General features: G+C 46.5%; 1 protein-coding gene across 3 annotated transcripts in view; it reads right to left on the bottom strand.

Moving 5' to 3' along the window:
* The window catches only part of UACA (uveal autoantigen with coiled-coil domains and ankyrin repeats), a 403907-nt gene that overhangs the window by 296473 nt on the left and 84371 nt on the right, over positions 1–23063 (bottom strand). The gene's annotated exons all lie outside the window — the stretch shown is intronic.

Below are 23063 nucleotides of genomic sequence, written 5' to 3'. Positions count from 1 at the left end.
TGGTAGAGTGAGGGCGGTAGAGTGGTAGAGTGAGGGCGGTAGAGTGGTAGAGTGAGGGCGGTAGAGTGGTAGAGTGAGGGCGGTAGAGTGGTAGAGTGAGGGCGGTAGAGTGAGGGCAGTAGAGTGAGGGCATGAGGGTGGTAGAGTGAGGCCAGTAAAGTGGTAGAGTGAGGGCGGTAGAGTGAGAGTGGTAGAGTTGTAGAGTGAGGGAGGTGGCTTGAGGGCGGTAGAGTGAGGGCGGTAGAGTGAGGGCGTGAGTGCGGTAGAGCGAGGGCATGAGGGCGCTATCTGTGTAGACGTGCATTCATTTCATTACTAATGCTTGTATTTCTTCAAGCATGTATACATTTTTTTACTTTTGGGCACCCACATATGGACATGTTTAGGTACTTTTAAATTCGTAATGCACCTTATGTTTCCCAAGCCGCGTTGCGCAATTAACCAGGCACACTATATACATTAAAATAAGCTGCATTTAACAAGCCCGGCTTCGAAAGTGGTGCGCGCGCGACCAAAAGTGAAAAATATGTTTATAATTAACGCGAGATGCGGCCTTGTTGTTGCACATGTTGGCAACTAGCAGACTAGTACTGAGGAGCACTGGTAGAGCTGTGGGTAGGCCTCGCACCGAGCATGCTTGTCCTTGCTGCCCGTGGGTACTAGTACTGTGGATCAGGATGGAGGTGCATCGGCAGAGCAGTGTACAGAAACACAAGATGGACGCTTCAAGCCAGGACAGAATTACACGGGTGGAGCGGTGTATGGGCCCTAGGAGTGGAATAACAGGTCACGACTGTGGTGCGCTGGAGGGCCCAAATGTGAGAGCAGCAAGGCTGACTGGGGATCAGAACTGCGGTACATCAGCGAGAAAAGAACTTAATAAAAAAGACTTGAGGCGCATCAGCAGAGCCTCGGTACTGTAATTGCAGGTTAAGCTGCACGTCTGGATTGAGATAGGCAGGGACAGCAGTGTCGGGCCCCTACTACCAGCAGCACAGAGAGCAGTGGCAGATCGGGATAGATTCCCTTCGGTGGAGCTTTGTGGCATTTTCATACATGCCAACATTTTAGTAGAGTAAAGCAGGAGATTTGTTTAAAATAACCGGAAGAATGAATTTTCCCCCATTGACTTCTGTTGAAGCAGAGGCGGCAGGCAGCTGAAATAAAGTCGGTTTTGACTTTAAAGGTTGGGCGTCTCCCGCCCGAATCGGACATAGTGGCATGTATGAATTTTAAATGCCCGCAGTGAGCTTGGCATGGGCGGTACCACCAATTGCACTGGCCTCCGAGCAGGACACTACACATTGAAAAAAATAACAAAAAAACAGCAGATAAGAAATTTGACATTTTTTGTTTGTTAAACAAAATTCAGCAGGTATTTTATTCTTGATGTTTGTGGAGTTCAACTGCAGAAGCAGTCAAGGCTCCTCATGTAGGCCCCGGCACAGAGAAAAGGGCAGAGCTGTAAAAGAGGGGTCGAGGACCTCAGGGCAGGCACAGAGTAATTTCCAGGGTAAGCTGGTGGGGCTGGGTCAGCTTTTCAGTGGCTGGCTGGAGAGCAGATTTATAGCAAGTCACAAAGTCCCCCAGGTGGCGTCCGTCAGTCTGCTTGATACCAAAGTATCCTGATGTGACCATTGTCACAGGTCAGGGTGGGGGCAGGCAGGTAGCGTCCTCACAAATGAGGTGTGAAGAATCACGTGCTCACGGCAGCAGGAGGGCCATCAGAGATAGCCGTTTTTGCGCTATTCTACACTGATGGCCCTTTCAGTCTCACTAGTTTGCAGGCCCCTACCTAGACACAGCGAGGAAGGGGAGGAGGTCGTGCGCACTGCAGAGGCCTTCCTCAATATGCACGTTGCACCACACATGCGGAAAAATAAAGGTGCCATTTTCAAGTAGGGGTATTCCTACAGTTCCGGTACGCTTTTTCAAAACCAAGAAGTAGAGGAATGGACTAACAATTTTTTTAAGTAGGGGCACGCCGTGCCCTTCCGTTCCCGCCCACTTCTAACACTGACTCTGATACAGTGGTATTGCATTTGATAATGTGGTATTATCACATTATAGCGCTAGGCCACCCAAGAGCTGGTCGTTGCATGACACACTGCGGAGATGAAGACACAATTAGAGTAGTTAGAGGTGCTACGACACAACCTTTTGCAATCTTTCACGTGTAAGGAAAAAAAGTAAAATGGGTAAAGGTTCGATTCCTCGCACACGGCGAGCAGAGCCCTCACATGCGGCCAGAGGTGGGCCAATGAGGTGGATAGGCTGCAGCACAGATGGAAGATGGCTGCGGGTGCTGCGGATTCACTGAGACAGCTGGGCACTCTCTCTTGGGCATGGACTGGGCGCAGATGCTGGGTTTGAGTGGCAAAGCCGATACACAGCTGGCAAGCTAAAGAAACGGAAGCACAGAAACATACCCAAAAAAATCCCAGAGGCTTTTGGGGTGCCCTAAATTGTCTATTAAATGTAACAATAAGGCATTTATTCGCACGTCCTTGCTGTTCAAAGGCACGCAGGCGCACCCACTCAGTGTTTTTCGTAGAATATTGACTAAGGACAGTAACGAAGTATCCAATGCCACAGCAGATATGGGGAAGAATGCCTCAAAAACACTCTTGTCCACGCAGTTCCCCAGCAGGCAGACCATTCACGGCATTTCTGTGCATTGAAATCCTTGCAGCAGCCCCTGGTCCTTGCACGGACAGCTGTCCAGAGAGGTCTTCAGTCCTCATGTAACTGTAGCTCATTTAAGGCAATACGGAGTAAGATAGGGTGGAAGGACAGACGGCGAGGAGGTCCTGGAGCAGGGAGGAGGCACCCAGGTCACTTTCAGTCAAGATTTGCCACTTGTTCATTAGGGACATTTAAAACATGTGATCCTTGTAATTGGGTAGTAGGGAAGTTTACTAACAGGAACTGGGGAGGAAATAAAATCATTGTAAAACTTGGAAATAAATAAATATATATAAAGTGTGAGGGCATTCAGTGATTTTCTGGGAGTTCTGGGAAGATGCCAAGAGAGAATTGTGGGATGAAGGAGAGAAACAGTGTGGGGGCGGGGGGCGGATAGTGGTACAGCAGCACAGAGACTGAAGCTAAAAAAATAAATAAAATAAAAAACACTCGGCATGGAGTGGCGCGGGAGCGGCTTCCTTTGAAGTCTGATGGGGGAGTGGCTTCCTTTGAAGTCTGATGCCGAGGCTCAGACAAATGGTGTGGGATGTGGCTGGCAATGGTGTGGGTGTGCGATGTGCACGCGCCTGGCTCACATGAACTGTACGCCATCCGCAGCTAAGTAGACTTTTCGGACCGCTTACGATAATCTCGCCTATTCAATCCCTACAGGATAAAATAGCCGAGACCTAAAAAGATCTGAGGCCCACAACATGCACCCAAGAAAATGTCCATATATGGAGTGGGCATGCTGAACTTAAGTTCTCACCATGGTGGAATGCTCAGCTACCGGTCCAATGACTTATTATGGGATTTAGAAGGGTGTGGAAATACAGGAATGATAATTACTAATCACAAAAATGCATTGTCACTGTTCATGTGTGAGCGTTCACGTCACTGAACCAGAACCATATTGAGTGTCGGTATTAGATTTGCAGTCACGCCACTGACTAAAATGCTCGTTTTAAGGCACACAATACAAAACTTCAAGTGTGCCTCAACTTTGTAAACAGAGGGAATTCAACATTTCAACATGCACTATATCAAATACTTTGATTCACCTCTGAAAGAGGAATAGCATGAAACTTTTCAAAAATGGAATATCCCATGTATGTCTTCATGACTGCGATAGCCAATGCTATGATAACAAGCATTTGCAATGCAACAGGTCTCGCATTTACGCGAGTTTGAGCTGTCAGTATTGTAAATGAAAATGCCTTTTATTTAGGTTTTTGAAGCATAAATAAAACGCATTGTCATTTGCAACGCCAAAAGCTCAAACTTGCGTAAATGCGAGATCTATTGCATTGAAAATGCTTGTTATATATTTCTTAATATGGGATTATTTGGTATGCTAAAGCTGAAAGTGTGAGCAGATCATATAGCCAGCACAAAATATGATGAGACTGCGATGAATGGGGATTGAATTGTCATGTACGCACACACACATACATATATATATACACATACACATACATATATATATATATATATATATATATATATATATATATATATATATATATATACACACACACACACATATATATACACAGCACATCTGTTTTCTACTGTGATGAAGTACACCTAGGAATGAATTAATTGTGATTGAAGATGGAACATTTGATGAAATAACATTGATTGCTTAGATTTAAATTATGTGACTTGATGAATTAGTCAATGTGTGATATAAAAGTAAACAAGTCTCAACGGACGCTACAATACCTTCGAATGTGTAGAGTTTAATATTGGACTGCAATCAAACCCATTCAGGGCAAGATCTTTGAGGATTTCATTGGAACTAGTAATTTAAGGTTGTATTGGAACATTGTTTACTTTATGTAAAATAAGAATGTATATACATATTAGGACGTTTTTTGACCTTGTTCCATAACGTTATATAATGTTTGTTCAATTGCACGTTACAATATGGCGGCGCTTTGAGGTTGAAACTGTTAGTCCTCTGTTGTTGTCCATGAAAGTAAACTAGGAAATGGTGAAATACGTGCAATGGCCACCACGCCTACTGTTATACAATTGACGAAGGCTATACGCCGAAACGAGTCTTGTTGATGTGCTGATGGTTTCCTAATAAACATCTTGGAGAACCACCCCTGCGAGTGCTGCAATCTATTACAGGTCGTAAATCTGTAGGATGTTTGGAGCGAAATCTATATATCTATATATCTATATATTTAGAGGGAGAGATAGATTGATATATAGATATATAGATAGTGTTTGGTCTGCTCGGCCATAGTAAGAGCGTTGTTTGGTTTGCGAACAACTTTGGCCACGTTTTTCAAATCTTCACAATACTTTCCAAAAAAAAGTACGTTTTGGGGAGATTGTACAGCGGGGGGGCGAGAAAAAAGGAGATCCCAAAACACAAAATTCCACTGCAATTTCCACAGATTTCTTTAGAATAGGCAGCAAAAACTGCTGAACGGAATTACATGAAATTCAGCAAGAAGCTAGATCTTGGTCCCACCAATTGTGCTTTTTGTGATTTGGTGAAAATCATTTCAGTAGTTTTTGAAAAATGTATCTGGACCCCAGTTGTACAACGTTAGGTAGAAAAGTAATATGGAACTACTCACCACTATGTACTCTAAAAAAAGAATTAGCACACTCATCGGAGGATGTTATCAGAAATATCAACATTATCATTTGAGAGGTAATGAGTGATGTCATAAATGAAGTCATAGAACATGTAATGAGTGGTGTCATATGATGTCATAAGCAGTGCACAGCAAGGCGCAAGTTATAGTTAGTGTAGCTAACTATAACTAGTGAATTTGTTGTTTTTTTTAAAGTGCAAAACGTTAATGTCGCCATTGACAAATTCACCTAAATATAAAGTTACTTTAACCTGTGATTTTTCAGTGAATTTCTAAGACGCAACACTTAAGTACTATATGTAAATGCAATATTAACATATCTATCTATCCATGTCTCTCTGGTCATATCTATCTATCCATCTATCAATCTATATCGATCCATCTATCTCTATCCCTATCTCTATCTCTATCGAGAGATCTCTATCTACCCATCTACCTATCCATCTATCTATCTAGCTATCTATCTATCTCTACCAACATGTTACTATTTTAAAATTAAGGTGCTGTTAATCCACTGAGAAGATGGGTACGCTGAGAATGTGGAAAGAGAAAGCTGTACTTATGTAGAGGTCGGTCTTCAACTTTTTTTAGGCCCTTTAAAGATTTATTATGCTTCAAATTCCTAAAAACGCATACTTCCATCCACATTTTAATCCTCTGGTTTTATGCCTGCATTAACATCTTCAAGCTCATAAACCTGCTTTCACGAAAGGGTTTCACAAGAGGCTTTAATTCAACAGATCCTATTCTACCACACCGCGTTCATTAGTGCCTCACTTTTGCCTTGAATAAAAAATATTATGGCTCTACTTGTTCATTAGAACTCTGTGGTTACACTGCAGGTGATTATAGGGAGTTAACCGACAGACTGCTGCTTGTGTTGGCAGTACTCTGCAGCTAAGAATGTTTTACTGACATGGTTGAGAAAGTTATTTGGGAACTCACAGAAAACGTGTCCTCACTTTAAGTTTTAAGAGCACCAACCATAATCTCTTTGACAAAAAGAACAGACTCATTTAATTTATTTGTAAAGGAAATGTTTTATGTAAATGTAAATGTCAAGGTATTTGTAGAGCGCACTGCCACCAAGCGGTTTCCTGGAACTATTACTCATACCACTGTGGAACCCTTCCTGGCATTCCCTGTGAAGTGTCCACTCCTGGGCACCCCCAGGGTGAAGCCAGGCATCCTAGCGCTGTTGGGGCAGGTGTGGAGGTTAAGCAAGCTATTGCCCAGAGTTGCAGCGTGGGGCCCATGATTAGAATAGGCACCGAGGCAAGAATTGTCAGGTCCGAGGAAATTGAGCCCAAGACCTGCCGAGGCGGGAATTGAACCCAGGTCCCGGGCCCGAACTCTGTATCAGGGTCTGCCGCTCTAACCATTGAGCCACACTCCTCCACACAATGTTTCACAGATTTGATTCCATGAAGATGACTTTATATTATTTGGGGTGGGTGACTACCCATTTCAAAGAACAACCACAATCCTTATCTGGGTGAACCTTCAAAGTCAATAAATTAACCTGAGCTCTATCCACCAGCAGCTACAGCACAGAACAGACAGGTTTAACTCATGGTAATAAGTAAAGTTTATATGCAGTACTAAAACAGTAACAAAGTCTAAATGCAAAACAATAGAGTAACGCTTAATAAACAAAAGAACAAAAAACCCAATAATGCAAACTGGAGATATGGATTTTTAAAGTTGTAAGTAGAAATAGCACTAAAAAACACAAAGCCCCAATGATACAGCGGGGAAATCAACTGACAGGCCGCTGCTGTGGGAAGTACGCTTTACTCAGAACATCAGACTTTATTCTCACATGGCTGAGAAAGATAGTGAAAACTTCTAGCAAATGAACTCTCATTTCAGCTTTGGGAGCATGAGTCATAATCCTGCATAGCACTCCGGTGAGAAGAAAAAAACTCCCATAGAATAATTAAGAAGTATAAAGAAGACTACACCTGGATACATTAAGACTTTATCTTCTGCATTTGCTCCCCAAATTAAGATGAGTGATGGGAGAGGTCCGCCTGTCAGGACACCAAGCAGTCCAACAACTCCAGGCTTAGAGGGAATGGAGGCCAGAGATATTTCAGAAAACAGGTTTGCACCCGGATCTCTGGGAGCTGGAGATACTCAAGCAAACTTGGTTGGTGTGGCATTGGAAGTTCAGTCATCCTATCAATTTAAAGTAGAGTATCACTTATGGGGAATTACTTTGGGTAAATTGCACTGCAGTGATCACAGTGCTTGTTAGACGGGGACCCGGAGGGTCGGCCGAGTAAAGGGGGAGAGGCCTCCTGGCGAGGGCCCTCTCCGGTAATCGTACGGATGAGTAACTCTCCCCCCCCCCCACCCCCCCCCCCACAGATGGACACCACACCAAGATAGGTTACGTATACTTTTATAGGTATTCTGAAGCAGGTTAACTGGACGATACAGTGGGGACCAGGATTCGAGGATCCCGTCAATTCTAGTCTCTTCGGGGAAAGGGGTAGCGGGACAGTCTGAGTACCGGTCCGGTACAGGGGTAGCAGGGATGGAGCTCACAATCCTCGAGCTGGAGGGTCCACAAGGAGGGGCCGCGGCAGCTCCAGCAGGCCTTCGAGATGGTTCACGGAGAGGATGAGCCGCGGCAGCGCCAGCAGGCCTTCAAAGATGGTTCACGAAGAGGATGAGCCGCGGCAGCGCCAGCAGGCCTTCAAAGATGGTTCACGAAGAGGATGAGCCGCGGCAGCGCCAGCAGGCCTTGAGGATCGGTCACGACGAGGATGAGCCGCGGCAGCGCCAGCAGGCCTTCAAGATGGTTTATGACAAGGATGAGCCGCGGCAGCGCCAGCAGGCCTTCAAAGATGGTTCACGAAGAGGAGCCGCGGCAGCGCCAGCAGGCCTCCAAGGATGAGTTCGTCTCGGTGTCTCTCGACTCCAGGATACAACTGCCTTCCTGCTCTGGAGCTGCCCCAGTTATAGGTCTGGCGCCCTTTGATGTCCGGACCCTCGCACTTGGAGGTAGGGAGGTCTGGGATGAGGGAGTCCAGACACCCAGCAGGGGGGTGGGGCCAGCACCCAGGGAGGCCGAGGGTGATCGAAACCGGGCGGAGGGAAGCCATCGACACTCCTTCGCCCATTGACTTGCCAAATGGTCTCTCTACCCCCTGAGTGGATGGTGGTGCCTCGATGTCGGGGCCTGGCTGGGCCCGAGGTCGACCCGAGGCCACGAGGCCTGGTCGTGGAGTGTCCAAAATGGCGGCTGGGCCTGAGACAGTGGTTCTGGAAGGGACCCGGGCCAGCTGAGACTGTTGTGTTCAGGAGCCAAGGTTCCGTCGGGGAAGGGCCGTGGGTTGACCCGGCGGGTTGCAGGGGTTGTTCTTGTCCGTGGAACAGGGGTAGCAGGGGTCCGCGACCCGCCACGCGGGGAGGGGTTGGGCATGCCACGAGGCCTGTCCAACAGTGCTTTTAAAAAAGTTAGAACTACTTATTAATGGTTTTAAAGATAAAAGGATACCCTAAGTGAATTTAGGAGTCTGCCAAATCTAAAGTTGAAATGAAAGTTAGGAAAGAGCTTATAAATCGATCTTCTAAGATAGAAAATGGGGGAAAATGTATTAGGTTTCATTACCATTTTGCAGCACACAACGTATGCAAATCAAACTTATGAGCAATCATTGACATATTTTACTATCAAATACACTATTGGGAAAATAGTTGGTCTCAATTTCTCTTTAAGGAACAGGCTAATAAAAAAATTAAATAAACTCAAAAGAACCATCTGATGGCTTTAATACAGCAGTCCTACACTACAGCAGTGGAGGGGCCCCCAGCAGGTGCGAACACAACACCGACCTCCTGACGAATATGTGACAATGGAGGAGGTGTCCCCCAAACCTAGCCATGGAGACGGCAGTCTAGTATGACAGGGTTTGACAGATGTACAAGAGGGACTGGGAGGGTAACAACATTTACTCGATTGCGTGTTTATATCATATTAGTGCTGTTTATCACATTACCCTGACGAAGACCTCAGACCTCTTTAGGCTCAAAGAATGGTCGAAACATGTTGGTATTTAGGATTCCGGTAATTATAGACTTTGAGGTCTAGTGATCCATTGTAAATCACTAGAAGACTCCCAAAACATTTTTAAAGTGTTTTTATACATACCAGTTGTACTCGTCGAATAAAGTATTGTTTTGCGTATACCACTAGGTAGATTTCATATTTGATTCTGTCCTGGCTAAACAACAGGACCAAGAATTATTGTCCTGAATACAGATTCAAAAGAGCCATCAGGGACAGACTAGCTTCCCTCACTTGAGTCCACCTGGGCAGTACCATCCTTACCTGGATGTGAGAGGTCAGCAAATGATGAAGCATGGCTCGATAAGTTGAGGGTGAGAGGACCTCTCAAAAATCTTTTGATGCCCCACTCTAGAAGAAGTCAATTGATAGGTAAGGCTTTGACTCCAATACCCTCAGGTATCTTTTATGTTTAATACTGCAAGGTCTTGGATTTCAGTGTTCTTCGCTTGCCACTATTGTAAAAATAGTCACAATGAGAGTCATTACTTGGTTCCTCATTTAATCAATCCTGTACCTATACAGCAACATCCCAATTGTCACTCTGACTGTGCTATATATGAGTTGGAATGTCCCTGTGAACTCTAGTACGATGGCAGCAATATCCATTTTGCCAAGAAAGAGTTCTTGATACACCGACCGTATTATACCCGGACTCTCTTTTGGTGAATGGGAGTCATCCAGTCCCCCACATGTTTGAGGTGTGACCGAGGGAGGGTGATTTTCTGCACACAGTATGGAGCTGCACAGCGTTGCAATACTTTTTGCGTAGGGTTCGGCCCTGCCTGAATGAGGTACTATCATGGGAGCTCCCACTCGACCTGAGACTCTTTCTCCTGCACAGCACTGATGACATTGGGGGGGGGGGGGAGGGATAGGTACAAGCAGCACTTATTGTTCCTGGCACTGACTGATGCCAAGAGGGACATAGGACAGCTATGGAAGACAACATCTCCCCCAACTTTGGGTTAATGGAAGGCAGAGTTAGATAGGTGCATGGAGGCTGGGATGGCTGTGTTCCTAGCCCGGGAATGCCCTGCAAAACAATGGAAGAACTGGACACGATGGGCGACATACAGAGGAATCGCCCCCCCTTCACCTCCCCCACCAGATGCAGACCCCTGAGATGAGCCCCCTTGAACTTAAACATACATCACTCTATACATCACCCTGACTGGACCACATTGCTCTAACTGTATATAAATATTGATATTTCAGTTCCGTATGTACTAGTCTGGAGATCGAGAACGGTCTGCATATTGTTTTTGTTGTTGTTTTTATTATTTCTTCTGCATGTTTGGCAGGTGTGGATTAATTTGAAAAATAGAAACCTGTCTGGTCACGGGTTTGCTGCTGTTTTTATTTTATTCTAACCAGCAACCTAGAGCTTCCGATTGTTCAAATAGCTCCTGTGATTTTTTCACATTTTTTCCAACAGCTTTCACTCCTAGTGTCTAGGGCGGTCCTCTTCATGGCCCTGTATGAGGAGCGCTTCGTGTACCACAACAACCCCTACCGTAATCAGATCATAACATGGTATCGTTATATCGACGATATTTGGCACCATAGAAACCTTGACCCAATTCCATGAATGGCTAAACACTAGACACCCTGACATCAAATTCACGGTTTCAAGTAGCAAAACCCGCACCACATTCTTAGATGTAGAGGTTTTTCAACAAGATCAAAAGTTAATTACCACACTATACCGCAAGGCAACAGACAAAAGCACAATCCTCCACTACAAAAGCTACCATCCCCAAAACACAGGCACTCAAAAATTCCATAGTTGTGAGGAAGCACGATGACACATGCAGCGCTGGATTATTAAGGTACATATATGTTCTATAAGCGCTCTTATAGTTGCAAAGAAATAGGAGAAGGCACTAAAATAGTTTTTTTCATTCTTTAACTCATCAGGTACCCAGGTTGCCCTGAGGAAAAACCCGCCCCGAATTATAGGACCGGGTTTGGAAACGCGTCGGCATTTCCATAAGTGATTCATTCGTTATTACCAAGGGCGCAAAAAGAGGAATTGACTATTTAGACAGGACTGAAATTGAACATTTGATTGTTTCTGGTGTACCGCTAAGCATTGAAATTTATGTGTCCAGAACTTTGATTTAAATTGAGTTGTTTTTGTCCAAAAAGTATAATTTTGTAAATTTATGTTTGTAATTGTTATAATGAAATGTGTATAATTCGGTCAGGTTATGTTTAAACCTCACTGTTTGAGCCTAAGTTTAATGTATATGTGAAAAAAATCACAGGAGCTATCTGAACAATCGGAAGCTTTAGGTTGCTGGTTAGAATAAAATAAAAACAGCAGCAAACCCGTGACCAGACACGTTTCTATTTTTCAAGTTAATGTGTCCAGTCTGGTTACGTAGGACAAAACCCCTAGTATTTACACAAGGTGTGGATTAATGGCAGAAAAGTGGTTATTTGTATGACTGACATCCTCTCTCTCACACAGGTCACTGTCGGACTTTTGTCCAAATTCTCGATGCATAACCTAATAAAATGTGTTGTTAAAAAAAGAAAGAGTTCTTGAGCTCTTAAGGGGTATAACAAACAACAACTCTTTTTACCCTGTAGTAAGACATTTTTACAGCAAGAACATAAGTAATGCTAATTTAATTTTTGTGATCGATTGAGTCAGATCCATGATTAGAGAGGGGGATAGGGAGCAAACGCTTAGAATGTAAGCACATTGTAGACTGGAGACAAAGGTTCCCCAAAGCCTGACTCAAGAGGAGGAACATAGCATCCTTCTGGGGAATTAATGATGGTTAATATGCTTTATGCATTATACGTGTGTTGGTGTGCAAATCGGTCTAAAATTCGAACTCATGGGACTCACCAATGGCTAGGAGCGGGAGCGGTGTAGTCCCAATACAGACTTTGGTGCTTCCCAACAGGAACCATTTTGTTAAGTTAAAGCAAAATGGAGGACAGTGTAAACACAATCTAAGGTTAGCATGAGCTCAATTTGTAATGTTCTTTATTGACAGAAAATCAACTCTTAGATGTTAATAATATTCCTTTCAAATATAATGATGAATATTTTGATCTGTGTTAGTTTGCCTTTTTTAAGTGTTTATCTTATTTATTTTTTTACATATTGGTGTAGAAAATCTGATCTTCACTTTTTGAATTTTGATGGAAGTTGAACCTTCGCTCACAATCTTTTTGGTTACTGGTCAGCTGTTGTTTTCTATGGTACAGATGTTATTTTTTAAGTTAGAAACTTGTCCATTTAGTCATGTTGTGGACATTTACGTGTTTCTGTTCATTAGGCCATTATTTGGTTATGATGGCCCTTTTTTCGTTTACTAATTTTTTGGTTCTTATTTGAATTATGGTGCCCAAATGTATGCAGTTTTACTTATGTACTTTGGCTGCAACAAAACTCGGTTTAATTTTCGACTTGGGCTGGATTTTTTTATCCAGTGTTCTCGGTAAATGTTTATCCTTTACATACGTATATTCTTAGTGTAATGTCTTCATTATCAACTGCTGGAATCCGCAATGAACTAATATTTATTCTGTTCAGTCTGCCTTTGATGTCCAAGCACATTTTGCGGTCTTGAAAAAATTATTTATAGTCATCTTGAATAAGCAAATTAATTTTGTTTGTTGTCATGCATACCATATAATTATTTTTATGTTTAATTTTTGTATATTAATTTACAGCACACACCAGTGTCGACTACGCAATTTTATTAATGTCTGTTAATGTTGTAAAACACATTGATTATCTGTAAGGTGATGAGCACGTCTTTTTTTTCTATGTTCTGTGTGATTTGTAAATAGTGGTGGTAGCTACATCTTGCAAACTACGCGTGAGAAAGGGGCAATCCAAAAAGTGGTTGGTGACAGTGAGATCAACTTATAGAACCCTTCGTACTGCTTTCCTGTGGGTGCATTTTTATTTGGACAGTTACCATTTGGAACGCACCATCTCCAAAAGGGTCATATACAATATGGCCCGGTACGAATGACAGCAGCCGGACCCCCACACTCACCCCCCTAAACAAAATACATTTTTTTTCGTAAAAGACTGGAGAAAGAATTACTACATTTAAGGAGGAGGAAGAAATGGACTGTATGGGGAGTAGAAGAGGGAACACTAAGCACATGGGGTGTTATGGGACAAAACGCATGAGGGAGAGAGCAACTGGTGAGGAGAGGAGAAACACTGAGCCCTTGAGGAGGTGGGATGTCCGAATTGGGGGCTAGGAAAAAAAAAAAATCACGAGGGATATAGCCTCAATCAATCATGTGAAAAACATTGTAGTATAATCAAAATGATTTCCACTTTCGAATATAAAGTGGCATGCCTTGCTTGAAGTGGTAAGGAAAGTTAGAGTTAACAAGCTACCCAAAGCACTGTAAACAACAAGTGCAGCCATGCTAACTACGAACAGATGGCCCCTGCGCACCGCTGCTCGCTCCAGCAAGGTGAATTCCATGGCATGCACGAGTTTCTGAAAACTGCAGACCAATTCCTAAAGGTCATCTCATAGAGCAGGGCATGTGCGCTGCGCTTGGCTCGACCTAAAAAGGTGGCTCTGGCAGTGGAAGTGCAGGGTTTACTCGCAACAGAATAGGTACAGTGAAGGCAGCAGTAATGTACACTTCCTGACAAACACACGAAACAGAAAAGCAGCCATGCCATTTCTTTCATCTAAAAAAAAAAGTGAAGGCCCAGGCAGCAGCAGTGCAGGCTTCTTCACGAACCCCGAACATGCACAGCATGTGCAAGCATCCAAACTACAGGATTTGTAAATCGCAGCAAATCACCAGTGAGGGTTTCAAGGCGATGAATTGTAGCACAGGGAGATAACGTGATCTGCCCAGAATCACATAATATTGATGCCAAGACTCGAACCCGGTTCCCTGTGGCTCCGAAGTCGGCAGCTCAGGCTGTTACGCCACATCCAAGCCATAAGAACAGATGGAGAAAGGGTTAACAGGGTTTACAACGCTGTAAATACAACACAGTAACTTTACAACGCAGTCGCTACAACGACCGCGTTGCTACCACGCATGCCATTATTTCGCAAGTCGTATCAACGACTTGCTGTAGGGAGCGAGCAGCACCAGGGAATGTGTTGGATTTTAAATCCAACACCATCCCTGCTGTTGCACAAACTGGAGTAGGAATAGTAATTAATACTATTCCCAAGTCCAGTGCGCACCCTACAGCAAGTCGTTGATACGACTTGCGATGTAATGGCATGCCTGGTAACAACACGGTCATTGTAACGACCGCGTTGTAAATGCATACATTGCAACTTCACATATTCGGAGAACAAGCATTTGCAATGCAATAGGTCTCGCAGTTGTTAGAGTTTGAGCCATTGGCATTGTAAATGGCAATGCCTTTTATTTATGTGTTGGTTTTTTAAACATAAATAAAAGGCACTGTCAATTACAATGCCAATAGGTTAAACTTTCGCAAATGCAAGACCTATTGCATTGCAAATGCTTGTTTACAATGGATAAGGGTTAGGCAGTCCTAATCGATATGGGGAGATTGTTCCAGATTCTAGGTACATGGAGAGAAGGCTTGCAGGAATGTTTTTCTTTTTGCATTTTTTCAACTCCATTCAGATTGTGCCCTTGTGCGAGTGTGCCAAGGCATCTAAAGATGGCAAACTAGTTAGTCAAGTAGGCAGGGGTGCCATTGGTGATGGCTTTGCGTAGGTGCATAACAGCTATAGAAGCCTGTTGATTTAAAAGGAGACATAAGTTCTTGTATATAATTCTCAGTTTGCAATACAGTCACTGTGCACATTTACATTTTGAAAATACATTGTGCCTGTGACAGATGTACATTTTGAGAATCACAGTCTTTGAAATCGCATATGAAAGGTTTTCTAAATTAATCTGATAATCTGTTTAAAAGAAAAAAACAGGCCTAAAATTCCGCAAAAGTAGTCAGAGGTTACGGATACCCTCGTTGGTTGAGGCATGCACAGAAAGGGGTCTAAAGTGATTGGAACCTGTGACCTTTATATAGGGTTGTTGCATCACTTCCAGTGAGGTCTCAAGATGTCGCTGATGATGCTGGACAGCGCCTCCTGGTGCTGATGACTGAATATGAAACAAGTACTTATGCACATGTCAAAACATACAAACAAAAACGTACACATACAGACTCGTACTCAAAGACTCACACACTTAACCAAGGGCAAACACAAGCAAAGACGCGTACGCGGGCACAAATACACACAGACTCACAGGCACACAGACTCATAGATCCAGACATCATCCAACACACTGATCGACACGGCACATACATACAATCACACATGCACATGCACACAGACGCAGACACACTCACAGATCCAGACAAGCCATCAAACAATCACACATGAGTGGAGTGGTGTGGCTCACTGGTTAGAGGCGGCAGACCCGGGAGCAGTGGACGGCTCGGGACCAGGGTTCAATTCCCGACACGGCAGGGTCGTGGACCAGGGTCAGCGGACTCTATAATTCTCACCTCGGTGCCTACTCTAACCAGGGATCACACTCGGCAACTCTGGGCATTAGCTTGCCTCGTCTCCACAACGGCCCCCCCACATACGCCCGGGATGCCTGGTTTCACCTTGGAGATACCCAGTAGTGACCATCTCACAGGGAAAGCCAGGACGGGTTCCCCAGCGGTCTATAGCGCAGAGATACTCCTTCGTGAGTCGATTCTAGCGCGTTAGAAACCCGCAATTAAATTAAATAGAACCACACATGCGTACACGCAAATACAGATCCAGACACACAATCGGACAGGCCCACGCACACACATGTAATCATGCACACACTAAGATGCAGTGAAGAGAGCCAGGATGAAGTGTGCAGATTGGAGGGGGATAGCACAACCCCTTCCCACCCTCACCCAGTCCCTATCAGCCGACGCCGAGACTCAAAGCTGGTTCCCCAGCTCCAAAGTGGGCAGCTCTGACCGTCACTCCACAAAGTTGAAGCATCAAAACACAAAATGAAAAAACACAAAAAAATTATAATGAAGTCTAGACTATTACGTTTTGTTAAGAAATAGAGACAGGACAGCTGTGTTAAAAAATAATACAATAGATTTCACACAATCAACTTGGTGTAGCATGCTGCCCACACGGACAAGCGCTCCAGCGCCCACCTAAGTGTCGTAAGCGTTATAGCAATACTACAATACAATAACCCCTTCCATGCTGATGACGAACCCCAGCCGTCATGCACTACGGTGCTCGTGTGCTGATGACGGCTGGGGTTCGTCACGGCCCGCCCCTGTTCGTGCTGTTTACAGCACACCAGGGGAATCGCGGCCACATGGAAGGGGTTAATCATATGCCTCTAGTCAAGACAAACCCCAAAACATACAGCAATGACCTGCAGTTGTCTATGAAAGAAGTGATACCCCAACATGAGAAGTAATGTGGAAGATGCTGGTGGGAGTGAGTGGGTGTGAAGGCTGCGGTGTGCAGAGGAGGGGAGCAGCACTCAACTGTTCTGACTGGGGTTTGTTTTGGTTGTGTTGGGAGCAAGTGTGTGTGAATAACGTGGCGCAGAGAAAAATGTAAATGGCCTGAGAACTGATAACACAAGGGCACGGCCGACGCGGGTTCAAGAGGGGTGAGTTGGCGGGTACCCCCACCCTCCCTAATGGCAGCCGCAGAGCCCGGCTGCAGTGAGACTCCCCGCTGCCTCGATAAGAGGTGAACGCATGTGTGTTTTGTTTCCCTTGAGAATGGAACATTTAAGGAAAATAACGCTGCCAACAAACACGGACGGCGTGCCACCAAATATCATTAATGGCTTTGGGAGAGGGGGAGGGGGGTTGTACTTTTAGCAAAAATGCATGGATTCTTCCAGTCTCCAAGGACTCCCCGTTCCTGGAGACAGCCCTCCCTATGTGAAACAAGCATTTACAATGCAATGGTTTCGCCTTTGGAAAAGTTAGAGCTATTGGCATTGTAAATGACAAAATTTGTATTTATGTGTTGGTTTTGTCATTTACATTGCCATTAGCTTAATCTCTCGCAATGTGAGACCTATTGTACCCTATGGACGAGCTCAGCAGACAGCAATTACTACCACACACACACACACACACACCCACCCACCCAGAGCCCCCCACACACACACACACACACACACACACACACACACACCCAGAGCCCCCAACACACACCCAGAGTCCCACACACACACACACACCCAGAGCCCCCCACACACACACCCACATCCACCCAGAGCCCCCCCCACACACACACACATCCACCCAGAGCCCCCCACACACACACACATCCACCCAGAGCCCCCCCCACACACACACACAGCCCACACACATACCCAGAGCCCCACACACACACACACCCACCCCGAGCCCCACACACACACACACCCCGAGCCCCCCCACACACACACCCCGAGCCCCACACGCACACACCCAGAGCCCCACACACACACACCCAGAGCCCCACACACACACACCCAGAGCCCCACACACACACATTAAGAGCCCCACACACACCAAGAGCCCCACACACACACACACCAAGAGCCCCACACACACACACACACACCAAGAGCCCCCCACACACACACACACACCCACCCACCAAGAGCCCCACACACACACCCACCAAGAACCCCACACACACACCCACCCACCAAGAGCCCCACACACACACACACCCACCAAGAGCCCCACACACACACACCCACCCAGAGCCCCACACACACACACACACCCAGAGCCGCACACACACACCCACCCAGAGCCCCCCCCACACACACACACACCCAGAGCCCCACACACACACACACCCGCCCAGAGCCCCACACACACACACCCGCCCAGAGCCCCACACACCCACCCACCCAGAGCCCCACACACACACCCACCCAGAGCCCCACACACAAACCCACCCAGAGCCCCACACACAAACCCACCCAGAGCCCCACACACAAACCCACCCAGAGCCCCACACACACACCCAGAGCCCCCCACACACACCCACCCAGAGCCCCCCCCACACACACACACACCCAGAGCCCCCCACACACACACACCCACCCAGAGCCCCACACACACACACCCGCCCAGAGCCCCACACACACACACCCGCCCAGAGCCCCACACACACACACCCGCCCAGAGCCCCACACACACACACCCGCCCAGAGCCACACACACACACCCGCCCAGAGCCCCACACACACACACCCACCCAGAGCCCCACACACACACACCCACCCAGAGCCCCACACACACACCCACCCAGAGCCCCACACACACACACACCCAGAGCCCCACACACACACACCCACCCAGAGCCCCACACGCACACCCACCCAGAGCCACACACACACACCCACCCAGAGCCACACACACACACCCACCCAGAGCCACACACACCCACCCAGAGCCAAACACCCAGAGCCCAAACACACACGCCAGGCGAAACCTAAAAAGTATAACAAATGAAAAAGCAGAAGGAATAGGCAATACACAAAATGTACAACTTCTTTTTACAAACTATTGTATCAGAACCACAACAGTGCTAACCTGGACATTACAAAAAAAGTGCAGTCTATTCTACGGACTGAAAATCACTTTAGATGCTTTCGACTGTCTCATGGAAAGAATAAAAGAAGTGTGTACACAAAATCACAAATTGAAGGAAAACAACGTTGGGCTGTTCTTTAAAAAAGTATGGGAGGCTCCATGCATGCATCTGTGTTGTCTGTGGCAAATGTGTGTTGTAATAGCAGGGGATCATCGCTAAAAATGTACCCATCACGCCATAAATAGGCCTACAAACTTCTAAAAAAAAAAAAAAAAAAAAAAAAAAAAAACGGCCCTTATACTGATCTGTCAGACCAGCCAATCGGGCCAGTCCGATCCTGGTGGTCTGTGTACACTGATTTAGACTGGGCCATATGGTCAGGTGGCACTTGAACCTGGAGCCTCTGTCTGCAGGATCACTGTTCTACCCGGGCCCCTGGATTGATGGAGGCATCATGGACGGTGGGGCTTCCGGAAATGGCAATCCATGAAATGGAAAGAAGGGCTGGCAGACTGTCAACAAGGGTGTGTGGGCAGTGATGTAGAAAGAGCTTCATGGGGACTAGTTTAAGGAAGAAAATGGGCCCCCTCACATACATTTGTAATAAAACATTGGCACTAATGGAGGTGAAGTTGACCCCTCATGCCCACGGGTCCTGGCGTAAATAAGCCCGTTCTGGTGTGCTCGGCTGCTCTGATGTGCACCCTTCCTGAACCGTGCGCTATTGGATACTATTTGCAGGAGCCCCTTCGTATTGGCTGGTGGTCAGCTAATCAGCCGTGCCGAACGGAATCTAGGCAGTGCTCGGCGAGGGAGACCAGCCAGGCAGAAAGATGCTATTGCGTCTGAGCGTCTTGTGAGCACCATCACTGTACCAAGCGAGGACCACTGGAAGAGAGGCCCAGTGCGCCTTAGTCAACGGGTCTCACGCTTGCAACTGCAGCTCTGCGGGGCTGATAGTAGCCAGCAGCTGCCACAACAGACACCAAGTCAAACAACTCCCTTTCTTCCCTGCTTCTCACTTCAATGCGAAGTGGACGCATTTGCTACCTTTTCATTGGGGTAGGACGGGCCCACAGACAGCGGAAGGGGGGCGGGTGAACGGGCTCACGGACATGAGGCATTTCGTACTAGACATCAAGAGAGGGGTTTATTATTCTAACATCCTAAAAAGTCCTAAAAGTATTGAGGGCAGGAAAATGCAAGAATAACAGCACAGTAACTCAAAAGGGCACTATTTTCTACCACTTCTCTAAAGCTTCCTTTGGGGATACTCTTTTTAAGTCCTAATAGGTTGAGGCAATTGGCCCAGTATGTTTGGAATGCATAATTTGTCAGATTGATGTATATAGTAGAACCTGCCATTCTACATCGTTCTATGTCTAATGTCCAATTATGTAACACAATTAGAACATTTGCCATTCAATGTGCTACAATCCATTGAAACTCCTAAAATCCCTAAAAACGGTATTAAACACGGCTATGTTAACCCGTTGCCTGCGGATAACGGAACCGCTCTGTCATCAGCTGCGGTGGCGCTGTGCTGATGACGGAGCGGTTCAGTCATGGCCCGCTCGGAGCGCCTGCGCGGCGCGAATTCCGCGCCTGCGCTGAGCGTTCCATTGAGCGGGGCAGGCCATGACGGAACCGCTCCGTCATAAGCACAGCGCCACCGACGCTGGTGACGGAGCGGTTCAGTCACCAGCATGCAGCCGCCGCGCGGCCGCCCCACCCCCTTAGCACTGCAGCGGAATAGCCGACGCAGTGAAGGGGTTAAAGGTAATTTTTCATACCCCGCATGCTTTAAAATGTTTTCCTGCCACAAGTAGTCCAGAAGAATACCACCCCCCCCCCTCCCCGTATTCTAGGTTGTCACACTACAGGAGTAAGCCCCACTGCTTGAAGTTTTAGCCCATCCCCAAAGTTAGTCTAGTTGTGCTCCCGAGTTCGCTGCAAAAAATAAAAATAAATAAAAAAGGGGGTGCAGAATGAAGGTTGCAGCTGTGGAGGCCGTGGTTTTGGCTTCGATGTACACAGCTCACTAATCCCAGATAGCCGGCACCCTGGCTCTGTATCCACCTGGCGGTCCACCGGATCACATATCCACCCCTCCCCTTAACACACGCTTCTGGGGTCTGCCAGAGCCTTGTGTTAACAAGACCTGCTTTGGTAATGTTTAATCCAGGAAGGCAGCTGGATGAAACCCTCTCGCCACACTTGAGGCTCCCTCGCCCCTAATCACCGCACACCCAGGGCCATACCTCACCCCTTCATGTGGTAACGGGACACTCCATGCCAAGCAGGTCGGGGGGGGGCACACGGACAGCGGGAGGGGGGCTTTCAGGCACACAGACAGCGGGAGGGGGGCGGGCAGGCACACGAACAGCGGGCGGGGGGCGGGCAGGCACACGGACAGCGGGAGGGGGGAGGGAATGGCAATAAAGGCATTCACCTTGACTTCCTCCGGCGGCGGAATGACCAAATGAAACCTCGACGTCGGAAAAATACATGAGTTCAGGGTTTATGCTGCACAGACCTCTTGTGTATGGGTTAATAAACTGTAATGTTGTCCCTATATAATGAGAACTCTGGACACCAGGACGGCTCCACGTGGCAAGTGACGTGCCTCTTAATTCACTATTGGTGTTGTTGTCAGGGTGTGATGAGGCATGGATATTTCTACGCTCATTTTTGGAAACCATCATTATTTAAATAAAATTCTTCTTAATGCACTTATCTATTCTGATGTTCTAAGGTGTTACGTCGCTGCCGGTCAATGAAATACACTTTTCGAATATTGGAGAAACCTTGTCATAATTTTACACATTTGTTGCTAAATGTGTTGAAAAAGGAATGTGATCCTTAAGTTACGTTTGCACGACAACGTATTTGCTTCTTTTCTAGTTAGCCTGTAAATAAGCGCTTTTCCGTTTATGTGACATATTCTTGAATGTTAGTGCCTTCAGCAGTAAGCAGCAGCCCAGTGCAGTCATCCAGCTGGGTCTTGTGTGAAGGCCAGGAGCGCCCCCTGCAGCCCGCAGGACGTACTGTGAGAACCTGCACAACGTAGAATTCTTGCCAACAAGACACGCTGCACTTAAATATGCATCGGAGCACTTCAAACAGAAGACACTCCACAGCATCCTACATGCACGCACACACGCACCCTACACAATGTACACGAGACATGTAGGCGGCTGTCGCAGCGCTACAGACAGTAAACACCCAAACATGCCTCATAGAAGATCCCAACGCAAACCTTTCCGCAAGGCGCTGTGGAGAGGTAACAAGGTGCAGGGACAGCACAGCTGACACAGAGCAGCTCTGAACCCCCCTGCGCAGCTCTGACACCCCCTGCGCAGCTCTGACACCCCTGCCGAGAGCAGCTCCGCCCTCTCTCCTCTTTGTATTGTAAGTTCATATATATAGCGCTTAGACTCCCTGACGAGGTTTTGAAGCGCTTTATGCCGAGCAGCACTTTGCTCTTAAACTCAAGTGTACTAGTTAGTGCAGTTGTCATGTTGTTTTGTTCTTGATACAGGCCCCGTGCTCACAAGGAACCGCCCTATGCAGCTGTTCGTGTTTCTTTGGGGGAGTCAGGTGTGCCCAGAAGTGGGGGTTGTGAAAGTTCATGAAACGGTAGGTGGGATTAATGTGAGGTTGGAGGAGGCGCTACCCTCAGACCTCAGGGTGTGGGTTTAAAGAAGGAGAGCTTGTGGCCTTTGAAAGGGGAGAGGGCCCTCTGGAGAAGAGCAACCAGGAACAAGACAGAGAACAAGTGACGGACGCTTTCTATTGTGATGTGGATAATTGAACAGCTCATCAAGGGAAATTATTTACGTACGGACAGGAAGAGAAGTGGTGAAATCGTGTGTGTGTCTAAACGCAAATATAAGCAAGCTCATTACCGATAACACCAGGAGCAGCAGTGTCAGTGAGAGTACCACAGGAAAAAGAACAAGTGGTGCGGGAACGGGCACACGGAGAGTAGGAGGGGGGGGGGAGCGACCGACGGGAACACTCTACTTTGAAAGAAAGCTTTTGTTTAAAAAAAAAATAGTCTTCGCAGTGTAATCTTAACCGAGCTGACCCGATTTTATGTAGTGCATT

This window comes from Lissotriton vulgaris, chromosome 2_1 (assembly GCF_964263255.1).
Source record: "Lissotriton vulgaris chromosome 2_1, aLisVul1.2, whole genome shotgun sequence".
NCBI lineage: Eukaryota > Metazoa > Chordata > Amphibia > Caudata > Salamandridae > Lissotriton > Lissotriton vulgaris.
Note: the sequence above shows the minus strand (reverse complement) of the source record. Positions and strands in the feature narration are given on the sequence as shown.